The sequence below is a fragment of the Chelonia mydas genome, chromosome 1, assembly GCF_015237465.2.
Source record: "Chelonia mydas isolate rCheMyd1 chromosome 1, rCheMyd1.pri.v2, whole genome shotgun sequence".
NCBI classification, from domain to species: Eukaryota; Metazoa; Chordata; order Testudines; family Cheloniidae; genus Chelonia; species Chelonia mydas.
In genome coordinates, this window is record NC_057849.1 from 9346605 (window position 1) to 9360226 (window position 13622).

At 48.7% G+C, this 13622-nt stretch overlaps 1 protein-coding gene across 12 annotated transcripts in view; it reads left to right on the top strand.

Annotated features, from left to right (window-relative positions):
* ARAP1 (ArfGAP with RhoGAP domain, ankyrin repeat and PH domain 1) overlaps nucleotides 1–13622 on the top strand; it is a 219474-nt gene that overhangs the window by 77195 nt on the left and 128657 nt on the right. The window contains exon 1 of one of the 12 annotated variants that reach the window (XM_043527172.1): nucleotides 4977–5521. The exons of 10 other annotated variants lie outside the window; for them this stretch is intronic. The gene's annotated coding sequence lies outside the window, so the exon portion shown is untranslated. Of the gene's footprint in view, nucleotides 1–4976; nucleotides 5522–13622 lie in introns of those variants that run through there. One more of the 12 variants, XR_006285441.1, reaches the window with a different exon arrangement.

Consider the following 13622-nt stretch of genomic DNA (forward strand, 5'->3'; position numbering starts at 1 on the left):
CTTACGTTTGATATGATAGAGACACGGAAGCCTGTGGAGGGATGCAAAGTGACAGGCTAGGAAAAGGAACTTTGCAGCAGCCTTCTGACTGGATAGAAGCAGGGCAAGAGTGCATTTGTCAAGGCCAGAGAGAAGGACGCTGAAGTGATTAAGACGCAGGATGATGAGAGCCGGGATGAGCGCTTTAGCTGCACGAATGGATAGGAAAGGCCATATCTTAGAAAGAATCTGCAAGATTTAGACTTAGGCAGGAAGTGAGGACCTAGGTGCAAGTCGCAGATGACGCCCAGGTTACAGATTTGAGTGGGAAGGATGGGGTGGTGTAGTCCGCAGTTCTAGAGAAAGAAAGTAGCAGGGAGGGATTGGGGAGGAGGGGGAAGAGTCAGAGCTCTGTTTTGGACAGGTTGAGTGTGATCTGGTGGCTAGCCATCCATGAGGAGACATTAGAGAAATGGGTCAAGATTGTCGTTTGGACAGAAGCAGATGGCTCTGGAGTTGAGAGGTAGATCTGAGTCGTCGGCACGGAGACGGTGATTGAATTTGGTTTTGTGGATAAGTGACCCCTGCAGGTTCAGTGGCCGGATTCATCTTGCTCACCGCTTGAATTGAACAGTTGTGTAGAGGTATTGTTAAGCAGCTGCCGTATTCTGCCCCAGAGGTGGCTGTATTTCAGTGGTGGGCGATGTGATCCCTGCTTGTTGTTTACATGGCAGTTTGTTTGTAAAGCTGGGGGGATCATTTGGAACGGAATGGGAGCTGTTGGTGATGTATTTGCATGTCGTGTCTATCTCAAGCTGTAGGGACTGTGTTCAGGTAAAGTAAGTCATGTGTTTAATATTTTAAAAAACCCATCCACAAACCAATAAGTGACTAATAAACTGTGAGCCTGTCCTCCGCCGGGTCCCGCTGCTCATATGTAGCATGCCTTCTCCCCTCCCTGCATTGGCGAGCTCTCTGGGACAGGGTCTGTATCTCCTTCAGGGATATGCCTAGGACATGATGAGTGCTAATTCAATCTGAAAATGATAGTCACAGTTACTTCAGGTGGACATGGCTGTGTCACAGATCCTTGCAAGTCCCCCTTGTGGCTATTCACTAGGCCTGCTGTCAGGGGAATCCAAGCCTGTTTCCCTTGGTCCGCCAGATATTGTGAGCCCCTGCCCTGAACAGAGTCCAGCCACTGCCTCAACTGTGGAGGCCCCAGGCGCACTCATGTGGTGCAGACCTTCCATCTGCCACCCTCTTTTCAGAGCTAGAGTCCCCAGTCTAGCTGTCTAGTCCCTGGGCGCAGTGGTGACCTCTCAGGCTCCCCCTGTATGTGAACACACCCCTCTCCCAGAACTCCATCCCAAAGGTGTGAAGTTTCTGGTTGCAGCTTAACTCTTGCTGTAGGTGGTGGATGGTCTCGAGAAAAATGACCCTGCCCTGAGAAAAACAGCTTCTTCCCTTTTAAAAACCTTTCAGCCCCGTGTCAGGTGACACCCGTGCCATCTTCCCCACATGCGCACAAACTCCTGCCAGGTGACTTTGTTGCCAGGACACTGTTAGGGGCTTATTCCTTCACCCACTTACTTCCCTGGTCCTTCTTGCATGAACAGAGAGCAACAATACCCCAAGTCCAAAGATGCAAACAATTCAATGTTTATTGGGGTGAACTTCCAGCAAGCATGATTCCAGTTTCCTTCCTTTGTGTCCCCCTTCCCAGCTCTGACACCACAGAGCCTTACGCCTGTGTCCCTGTTCCCATTCCTGCCCTTAGCCAAACATGATTCCAATTTCCCCACCCCCATTCCCTGTTCCCATTTCCCCCACCCACACACCCACCCACCCACTTCCTGATTGACTGCAGACTATATAGTAAAACTTGAGTTCGGCTTAGCTATACTTTAACCAATAATTTTCCTGAAATTTAACTAACCAATCCTAACATATTGTAACATGATTATGTAACCAATTATATCCCACCACCTTAATTAGTTTACACCCATCAAAATTAATTATACCGCAGACAGGAACAATCACAGAACCAGACAGAGATTATACAGACAAACAATAGCAAAGTGGGAACTATAATGACAAAACAAAACAGAAGTGAGGATTTCACATCCCAGCTATTGATAAGTGAGTTCTTGCCAGACAGGATGCTATCAAACTAAGTTTCCTTTTACATCTTCTAGGCACTTCCCTTTCTCTGGAGGCGATAGGCATTATCAGGACAGGATTGTATTCCTAACAGCCCAATAGCACCTTCTTTCAATGTGACTAGTTTGGGATGTGAGGAGGTGACCGGTCGCTTCCCAGCTTATGGCTGCCTCTGTTGCTTAGCCGGAGATCTCAGCCTTAGAACAGGACCTCATACTGTCACAGTAAGAGAAGGCCCTTACACCAGCAGACCGTGATTTTGATTCTTTCTTTTATACCTCTAACTGGCCAAGTGATAAGAATACACCTAAATTCTTAGAGTATCGGCCTTTACAGACAGCTCTGAATATCTATATCCTAACAGGCGCCCTCTCCCCTGAGCAACCAGTTCCCCTGGGCAGAAACTGGTCTATTGGCTTGAGCGATGACATTTCAATGGAAGAGCGTGTAACTTCAAGGGCCAGTCTTTGGAATCTCAACCCCGCATGGAGACAAACAAGCCGCAGAGAGGGAGCACGAAAGGCTGCGCGTTCAGATTGGGGCTTGCAGCCTGGCCTGTATGCACCGAGTGTACGAATTCTGTGTAAGGTTATGAATTGTACAGACACGTTCCCAAATCTCTGCAGGCTGGCAGGAGCGTCAATCCACGTAATGGCTTTGCTCTCTGGAATTTGCTTCCCCACCTGCCCCTGAGGCAGTAGGTGGTGATTTTAATGTATTTTGCTTGTCAGACATTGGACAAAGTGGTGCTGTCCGTGGACCCTGGCTGTGGGGATGGGTCCATTCGCTGTAACAGATCCAGGTAAGGGAAATAAGGACCTTCTGGGTTACGTACTTGCTTAGCTGATGGCTCAGCCTTGCTATCTGCTCTTTTATCCTGAGGGCCAGAAGGCCCCAACCCTGGAATTACCCCTCTAAGGCAGTGGTTCTCAACCAGGGGTACTCGTACCCCTGGGTGTACGCAGGGGTCTTCCAGGGGGCACATCAACTCATCTAGATATCTGCCTAGTTTTACAACAGGCTACATAAAAAGCACTAGCAAAGTCAGTACAACGTAAAATTTCCTACAGACAATGACTTGTTTATGCTGCTCTGTGGACTGTACACTGAGATGGAAGTACAATATTTACATTCCAGTTGATTTATTTAATAATTATATGAACGTAAGCAATTGTTCAGGAATAGTGGGACGTGACACTTTTGTATTTCTATGTCTGATTTTGTAAGCAAGTCGTTTTTAAGAGAAGTGAAACTTGGGGGGGGGGGTAGGCGAGACAAATCAGACTCCTGAAAGGGGTACAGTTGTCTGGAAAGGCTGAGAGCCACTGCTATAAGGGACTGGAAACTGTGAGGCTCCCCCGTGCATTGTTCCATCCAGGGTTCATGGGATTAGAGATTCTGCCTCCAAAATCAGTGGATCACCTTTGACCCATAGAGGCAGGGCTCTGCTGGTGCCTCGCCCTCCCTTGCCCTGTGTGCTGGGGCTCTGTGGGTGGGTATCTGCAAATTTCAGCCTATGCAGAGGAGAGACAGATGCATGCACACACTGAGATGCAGAGCGTCTGAGAACTTTCACTTCGCTGTGAACCGCAGCGGGGATCTGAGCCAAGCTTCAGTGCCGGTACGGGAGAGGAACCGGGCAGGAAACCCGCAGAGGAGTGTGGGAGGGGGGTTGCCCTCTCCTGGGTAGGGAGCTCAGCCGCTGCCCAAGTTGGTGGAGGAACACACTTGCAAAGGAGAGGGGACACGGGGTCTGAACTTGTCTGGGGCAGATGGAGGTGAATGCCTGCGCTGGGAGGTTTGTATTCACCCGTACTCGGCACTGCTCCTGTTGGAAGCTCCAGCTGCTGCCTGTTCCTCAGCTTTTCACTCTCAGAAACACGGCCCTTTCCCCCAGAAACGGCCTGCTGCAGTCTCCCAGCGTGCACCGCCAAGTGCCAGCTAGCTCCTCTCTGCTGGTTTCTGACCCCTGTTGTAAACCAGCCCCTGCTGGACTCCCCTGCTGATCCACCAGGGGCTTGGGAAAAGAGCCAGCAGAGATACCCACTTGCCAGAGCTCAAAGGCAGCAGTGTGGGGCAGGAGAGGAGTGTAGGTGGTGAAGGTTATGTGGCTGGGGGCACTCTTAGCTGCAGGGTCTGCAGCAGCAGAATAATAATACCTGGCGCTTTTCATCCATCGAGCTCACTTTACCCAGCAGGACGGTATCTTTACCCCCGTGGTACAGATGGGGAAACTGAGGCACAGAGCAGGGCTGTGACTTGCCCAAGGTTGCCCAGCCGGTCAGTGGCCAAGGGGGGCATAGAGCTCAGGTCACTGGAGTGCCAGGGTCAGGTGTCCTTTGGAGGAGGAGAGGATCAGTAGCTGGGAGCAGATTGAACTTTGGGCGAGGGAGGAGGAGACTTGTCCTCAGGGACACGAAGTGTCATGTACAGGACCTGTCCGTAACTGAGAGCCCTGGTGTGGCACGTCCGCTCATCACATGCGGGGTTCCCACCACTGGAGAAAGAGGAAGAACTTGTATTGCTGTCAAGCTCGTTTACGCTGAGGAGATGATGCCCACCCCCCGCCATGTGACGAACTGTAAGCCCTTTTTTCTCTAAGCCAGGGGAGGCCTCATTCCTAGAGCTCCTGGGATCTGTTGGCGAAAGGAGCCAGGAAAAGCTGCCCTCGGCTTGCAGCAATCCTCCCGGTGGCAGAGTAGCCGGCCCACAAAGGTGTTCTCCGGCTGACACAGCTCGACTCACGAGGCTTCTGCTTTGCATAGGGAGGCTAAAGCACAAAAAGGGGAAAAGAGAAACATTTCGCTCCCTGAGATCACAGCAGGCGTTGTCACACCACCGTGACCGCCGCTGAGATCGGATGTCATTGCATCTTGTCCCTGTGGCGCAAGATGCTGCCACCCTCCGATTGAGGAAGTCTCCCACCATCGAGAGTCCTTATGGGAAAATCAGCCTGTGACGGGCACCGTGGCTGCAGGAGGGGCAGGGCCGTCTGTGACTCACTGCAGAGAAAAGGACACAAGACACGACAGTGGCGCTAGGATGAGCCCTTTGGTCTGGTGCTGAGAGTGTCTGATGTCTCAAGGGCAGGGGAAGCAGCAGTACCGAGTGAGAAAGTGTATCATGGCTTGAATGACTCGGAGGGAATTTTTAAACATGATTCAGATCTGTGGTTTTTTCTCAAAAGCTGGTTCCTATAAGCAGCATGAAGAGTTGAAAACTGCCACTGAACTGTAAAGATTTACCAACAGGGTAAATCTTTGGTGTTCAAGAGAAAAAAAGTAATTCCTTGGAGCCTTGACATTGTTACACTGGATTACATTAATGACCTGCCTGGTCCAGGATCTGAGAGTGGCCAGTTCCCTCCCAACACCTGTCGGTGAGCAGTTGCCTTACACCTCAAAGCATGAGGTTTTATAACCCTTATAAAATGTTATCCAAGCAGGCAAAACTCTGGTGGTTGTTCATGTTAATGTCTAATCCTTGTTTTGAATCCTGCTAACTTCTTGGCTTCAGAATATCTTGTTGCAATGAGTTCCACAGGCTAATTATACATTGTGTTTAAAAAAGTATTTCCTTTGATCCGTTTTAACTTTACCTTTTAATTTCGCTGGATGTAGCTTTGCTCTTGTGTTGTGAAGAAAGGTGAGCAGGCACACTTAACGGGCAGTCTGCAGCCCTTGTCATTTCTGTGTACGTCTTTCATGTCCCCTTTTATCCATCTCCTCTCTAAACACGTACTCTGAGCAGAGGGGGATAACTGTAGTTATTTCATACACCACCATATGGTAACAGTTGGCATATGTTAAATCACTGTATATATATTGTCATCCAAACACGGGCTCATGCTGGACTGGAAGCCTCAGTACTATCAGTGTGTGGAAACTTTGAATTGTCTCTGTTTGTGGAGTTGGTATATACTATCCTATCTTGTTAAAGGGACACGTGGGCTGTTTTCCCTAGAGGAGGCACTATCTAAACACTACCCCTGTCAACTCTGACTGTCCTGGGGCTGGAATATTGTATTGAAACTGTCTGGTACTCTGTCATTGGTGTAGTGAGTTATTTTGGTCAGTAATAAATCTGTACATTTATACAGACCCTGTAGTCGGAGGATCTCGAAGCATTTTATAAACACTAATATTCACAGCACTCCTGAGAGGCAGGTCTGTTTGACTATGCCTGCTTTACAGATGGGGAAACTGAGGCACAGAGTGGCCTGTTCACCATCAGAGCCAGGAGTAGAATTCAGGAGTCCTGATTCCCTGTTCTGCGGGCTGAGCACTACATCACTCTTCCTTTATCTTGCAAATACCACATCCCCTTTTCCTTGGTACATTTGCCACTGCTGGGCCTTTGTCTGCTTGACACCCGCTATCCTTTCCAGACAAAGGAGAGCACGTCAGCCATAGGGAGAGACAAAACTACCGATAACTGAGACCAGAGGCTTGGAGCCAGAGGAGGAATAGTCTGACTGGAATGAGAGACCTTTAGAAGGACACAGCAGAGCTGTCTGAGACAGCTTCCTGAGGAAGATTTGGTGCAGTGCTCAACTCAGAGGAAGGGTCTGGAAGGAGCCAAGGAGGAGGCAGTGGGAGTGAGACATGATGGGGGCTGCTCTCCCGCTGCCCATGGCCTCTGCGGGGTTCTGAGCAGCACCCCCAGAGAGTGGGTGTGGTCAGTTATTACTGTTCAAGGTGTTTCTGGCGCTAAAAGTAAATTTTATATTGAAAAAAATAAGGAGTCAGGCCCTGAAAATCATGAAATTTGACTTAAAAACCCCTGGGATTTGTAGAGAAAGAAAGAATGAAATGTGGGCTCTTTTCTCAGACTTCGCGGGTCGCGTGTTCAGGCTTCATTCTGCGACCATGAGGCCTGGAAACTTCCTTTTAAGAAAAAGGAAAAGAAACCCGAGCTTTCCCTGGAATGATGTGACTCCTGGAGCTGGGGCTGTCAGAAAAACGCTCGACTTCGTGAGCTGGAGATAGAAATGCAGGAGCTGGCATCGCTGCGTGGAGGTGCGAATGCAGGGAGAAGTGCTTACACCCAGTGCCCCGCTACCTGCATTAACAGATACACTCCCTGGACACAGCAAATAAGCTCTGGAATACGTCAGGGCCTTGGGCCAGATTCTTAGCTGGTGTAAATTGGCATAGGTCCACTAGTTTCACTGGAGCGGGGATGATCTACAGTAGCTGAAGATCTGGCCCTTTCTGGATAAAGATCATGAGGGGAGTGTGTCAGTGGTATGTCCCCTACACCAGTGCCTTGGGGTAAAAACAGAATGACGCCAGGCAGGGCAAGATGTTCCCGTATCGCTTCTGTTCTCGCCTGGAGCCCCTCAGGCGTAGGTGTGAGAGAGGCATGCGCGTGCTCCAGGCCATATGTACTTTTTAGCCATCAAGTGCGTCTGTTAGCGATGATGATTTCTGTTGTACCATGTAGACTGAGATCGCCAAACACGACTCCTACCTCTGTGGGAGGATAACAACTTTCCATTGCTGCTGGTGACCTAGATGCAATGGGTTCTGTAGCTCATTCCCAACAGCCAATGTGCTGCACAGATCTTTTACAGTGAAGGTGATGAACCACTGGAATAAAATACCCAGGGGCAGGGTGGATTCCCCATCTCTGGAGATCTTCTGATTAAGACTGGTTGCCTTTGTGGAAGACAGGCTTTAATTAAACACAGGTTTGCTTTGGTCAAACACAAGTTATTGGACTCAATACAGAGGTAACAAGGTGAAAGTCTCCAGCCTGTGTCAGACTAGAGCAGGGTTTCGCAGCCTATGGTTTGGGACCCAAAACTGGGTCACCAAAATGTTTTAAAGGGTGAAGTGGCGGCTCCTGCCCCATGGGACTGGCTGGGCTCACCTCCCTGCTCCAGGCACTGTGACCTCTGGGGTCCCAGCACCACTCACTTTTGGCCCAGCCGTCATGATGACGGGAGTCCAGGTAGACCAAATGTGAGCGGGTGGCCCTGCAACCCTAGGAGCCAGGTCATATCTCCACTCACAAAGATTTGGTCCAGTCGGGGGGCAGGGCCAAAGCTGAGCCCGTGCTGCAACCTCAGAGGTTGTAACGCTTGGAGCGGAGAGCCAAGCCCAGCCAGCCCCTCAGCACAGGAGCTGCAGGAGCCGCCACCGTGGGGTGAGTGCTGGGCAGGACCCAACCCCTGCAAGACGCAGGATCCGATCGAAACCGCCCCAGGACTGCGCCGTATCCAGGGCTGGCGAGCGGGGCAGTGGCCCAGGGTGAAAAACCTCGGGCCACCCAACTTGTCTGGGTTCAGGGGGGAAGCAACCAACAAATCTGGGGAGGGGGACATGACCCCGCATGTCCCCCTCCACGTGTCGCCTCTGGTAGGGGGCGTAAATATGCTTGTGTGCCCTAGGCGCTAAAGTGCCTAGTTCCGGCTCCACCCCCAGACTGTTTACTGGGTCGCGACAGACCGTAAACGTTTACAAAGGGGTCCTGAGCCCACAAAGGTTGAGAACCGCTGGTCTAGATGATCTAATGGGCCCTTTGGTCCTGAAACACTCTGAATCTGTCAATCTCCCCAGTAGTCTTTGAAAAGTAGCTGATAGTCAAGCTCTGAGGGTGGTAGGGCCTTGGATTGGGACTTGTAAGACCAGTGTGAGTGAAATTGTGGCCCCTTGAAGTGAATAGGGAGTTTTGCTGTTGACTTCAATGGAGTTAAGATTTCATCTCCTCCACAAACAGCCCCTGGAGTTTATCCCTTGATAAACTTGCTAAACCAATCCCTCCTTGCTCCCTCTGGTGGTAGAACACCCTCCAGCAGCAACCTTCGGGGCAAACTGGGTGCAAGATCCCGGCGACTCGCTTCGGGCTGCAAGATAGTGAAAGCACCAGCCATTGGGTAACTTCATTGTCTCCTTTTTCTGGGCTGCAGAAATCTCTGTGACTCTAGAACGGGTTGTTTGCTGACCTCTCTAGAAGCTGGATAGTGATAGGTATCGATCTGGTGCATAGCAGGAGAATAGGTTTCAGAGTAACAGCCGTGTTAGTCTGTATTCGTAAAAAGAAAAGGAATACTTGTGGCACCTTAGAGACTAACCAGTTTCTTTTTAGCAGGAGAATAATCCATCAACTGCTAATCGGTATAAATAATATCACAGGAGTCAATGGATCTTTTTCCTCTCTGACTGAGGCCTCCTCCTCTTTTCAAAGTTACACACAGGAGGTAGCTTTGAGCCCTCATTGGGATTAAACTGGATCCTTTGCTGAATGAACCTCAGCCAAATCCAACAGCAGATTCATCTTGTTTCCTCCTTTGGCTTGTCAAGTTGGAAAAAAAATGGTGTGATCTATTTGAAAAGCCTTTGCAAATCAAAATCTGTTGGCTGGTTTAGTGTTTACATATAGCTCTAATAGCTGGCCACACAGAGGATAAGAACCTGCTACTTCTCACAGCTGATGGAGTCACTCTGTTAGCTCGAGCATTAGGGACTTTGGTGTCCAAACTCCTAGGTTCAAACCCCGCTGATGGATGTATTTGTCTGTATACATGGGATTTGTTGCACAAGCAGACGATGGCCTTAGGACAGGGGCTCTGAGTTTGAGATGCCAGTGGAGCTGTCCCTTGGTGCTATGTTTATACGCTTGCCTTGCAAGTTGGTTATTGAGCCGGGCATGGGACTTACTTTTTCCACTGGAAAAGTAATCCGCACCCTGCATTCATTGTGCTAGGTCTTCTCACAGCAATGCTCACCCCTGTATGGCAATCCATTCCTTTCCCACAAGCAGATGAAGATGATTCCCTTTCCCTGACCTTAAAAAGAAAAGGAGGACTTGTGGCACCTTAGAGACTAACCAATTTATTTGAGCATAGGCTTTCGTGAGCTACAGCTCACTTCATCGGATGCATTCAGTGGAAAATACAGAGAGGAGATTTATATACACAGAGAACAAGAAAAAATGTGTGTTATCATACACACTGTAAGGAGAGTGATCACTTAAGATGAGCTATTACCAGCGCGGGGGTGGGGGGGGGGGGGAGAAAACCTTTTGTAGTGATAATCAAGGTGGGCCATTTCCAGCAGTTAACAAGAGTGTCTGAGGAAGGGGGGGGATGGGGGGGGATAAACATGGGGAAATAGTTTTACTTTGTATAATGACTCCTCCCTGACCCTGCTGCTGTGATCTCCAGATGGCCTAATGGAGAAAAAAGTGCGGGTGGATCAAATCTGCTGCATACCTCCCCTTCTGCTAGATGTATATCAGGTGTGTGATGATTGTCCATAGTGAACTGCACTGATTTGCCACTTCTGTCTTTCAGATCTTTCTAGTCTAGCTGCATTAATTACAAGGCAAAATGGTTCCTGGTTGTTTAGTGCCATTGTGTGACGAAGGGTGGATTCCCCTTAGGCCAGCAGTTCTGGCAAAGCTTTCCTGGCCTAATAAGAAAGCCTGATGTACCCTTAAAAGTTTGGTTGACATAGTTACGGTATACAGGATTGTGAAAAATTCACACCCCTCAGCGACGTAGCTATGGCGACCTCACTCTGGTGTAGACGTGGGTAGCTCAACAGAAGAGTTCGTCCATCGACCTAGCTACCGCCGCTCGGAGAGCTGGAGTACTGGCACTGATGGAAAAACCCCTTCCATAGCTGGAAGAAGCCACGCGTCTCCGCTGCGGTGCGACAGTGGCATAGTGGCAGTGCCGAAACTGTAGACATGACCTACCAACAGTTGAGTCAATGGTTTAAGAGAGTTGAGTTCCTCGAATAAACAGGGAGTTTGGATGTGCCCCCCATCCAGCTTCTGAATTGCATCCCACACGCAAATGGTATTAAGTTAGAATCCAAGTCTTCCAACTGCGTTTCCTAACCATGGAACTGCCAGGAGTCCCATGGACTGTCCAGCTAAACCACGTCCATGAGGCTCTGCAGTAACATTTCAAAATCAAAGTCTCTCTGTTTTTGGCCAAAATAGTTTGGTTTTAGGAATTCTTTTGGATGGAAAAACTGGGCTTTTCCATGGGAAGCCATCACTTTTCACAAAAGAAATAAAAAAATCATTGAGTCGAGAACCCAATTTTCCATCAAAACCCCTATGTTCCTGGAAAATTTTCAATCCGCCCTAAATGGAATCCTGTAATGATGAACAAGCCAAACAACAATGGTTTGTATTTTGAATTCTCCACCCCGACCTAGCAATGACGCTGCGTTGGGGCTTTTCCTTGCTGTGTAGCCCGCAGGGACATTTCAAATTGGTGTCTGTTGAGACTCAGGGTGAACTGCAAACAAAATGGGGCAGACAAACCCCCAAAACTGGTGGATATTCCAATACTCAGATTTACCAAGCCAGCCCAAAACAGCCTTTGATTTACCTTACCTCACTGGTTACTCAGAAGCCCAAACTGTGCAGTTCCCTTCAAGGCAATTCCCCAGCCTCAGGCCTCCCTCCAGACACACATGTCAGATATGATGACGATTACTGAAAATCTTATCTCATCCTAGAAAAGAAAAGGTTCTTCCAGCCCCAAAGGATCAGCCACACACCCAGGTCCAATTATAACTTAGATCTTACCCCAAATACACGCTTACAGCCAATTCTTATTAACTAAGCTAAAATTTATTTTAAAAGAAAAGAGAGTTGGTTAAAAGATCCGTATACATACCGACTTGAATTCAATTCCTGAGGTTCAGATACGTAGCAGAGATGAGTTTGTAGCTGCCAAAAGTCCTTTTAGAAATAGGCCATAGGTTATCGTCCAATGTCCATATTCAGGGTGACTCCAGCCAGTGACTGGGGATATCAATTCTTATGGGTTAGAGTTTCCCCTTCTTGAAACCAGAGCAAATTTGAGATGAAGAAGGATCGTGTCCCAGGGTTTTTATACATTTCCAGCAGCCTTTTGGCCTGAGAAAACAATCGGCTTAACTCCCAACATCATGGCAATTAGCACAGGGTAATTTTATCCATTAAATAGTTCAGATGCAGGTTACCACAACCTTCAGAGAGACCTCTAGACAATAATACTGTTTCACTCAAGTGTCCTCCTAAATATTAATACTCCTTTTTTGATCTTTGAATTAAAGCCATAGCAATAGACAAGACTCGTTTGCTTACATCACAAGACCTGAGCAAATATCTACCCTTCCATCGCTAACAATGCCGGCTTGCATTTCAAAGCTCTGTTCATTTACATATCTTCCTAACCAGTCTTTAAAATTTGGCCATGGGTCAGGTCAGTCTGTGAGTTAATTAACTCCTTCTGGCCCTCTCACCTCTCAAGGAGAGGTTATATTACACTCATAATGTCACCGGCACCCAAACAAAACAAGGAGAGACGTCTTACAAATCTGTCAGAATGCTGCAACGAAGGCTCCAGGGAGAATGGAAAGTACCTGGGGAGTCAAAGACTGTCCTGCTTGAAAAAGTCCCCCCTTTGAGATTGATTTCTTTAATTTAATTAGGTGATTTGAACCCTGCTCCATATAGTCTTAAGTATTAGGGTGGGAGGAATAGCTCAGTGGTTTGAGCATTGCCCTGCTAAAATCCGGGTTGTGAGTTCAATTCTTGAGGGGCCCATTTAGGGATCTGGGGCAAAAATTGGGGATTGGTCCTGCTTTGAGCAGGGGGTTGCACTAGATGACCTCCTGAGGTCCCTTCCAACCCTGATGTTCTATGATCTCCACCACAGTGTTTGTCTCAGACATCCCAAAACTTCCAGATCTTACTGTTTTCCTGCGTGCGTGAAAGGACTCCTGGCTCTGCATCACTGATTAACACCAGGCTGTATTTTGCATAGGTCTCTGACTGCGGCATAGCCAGTGGCAACATTGGCCAGTTCATAGTGATCCTGTACCTTTGGTATAAGGCCATTTCCCTTTGGTGTCCCTCCTGTTTGTCCAAGTCTTTCCCAGTTCTCTGGCTGCTCCAGGGCTGCTCCCAGACTTCTCTAACCCAGGTGAGAAGGGACTTTGGAGCCCTCCCTGCAGTGGGCTCTGTGAAGATAGAAATACAGACATACTCATACTCTGTTCCCGCTGAAGAGCATGAATTCTGCTCTTTTTGGTTTAATTAGATGCAACCCTGCTGTCTTCCACCTCACAAGGAGTGTTAGGGTCTCTAGCTGGGAGTGTTACGCCCTTTGGGAGGCTGAGTCGGGGAGTGATGTTGAAATCATCTTGTACTTTCCTTCATTCGGCTGGTTCTTCTTTGATACAATCTGTAGTCTCCAGGGCGCTGGTGGAAACATGGAGTCACTCCACTCCATGGTGTAACTGAGGGTGGTCTCTGGTCCCGATTGCTTGCCTTCGCTATGGAGCATATGTAGCTGTGCAAGCTAAGGTGGTCAGTGTGATCGAGTCTCATGCTTTGGAGAATGAGATCTTGGCCTATGCGGGAGTAGGGTGAGAACATGTCCTCTCCTGAGGCAGGAGGGTGAGGCCGTTTCAGTTTTCTTGCCTTTCTCAGAAACCATCTCAGCAGGGTGGATTACAGTTTTGATG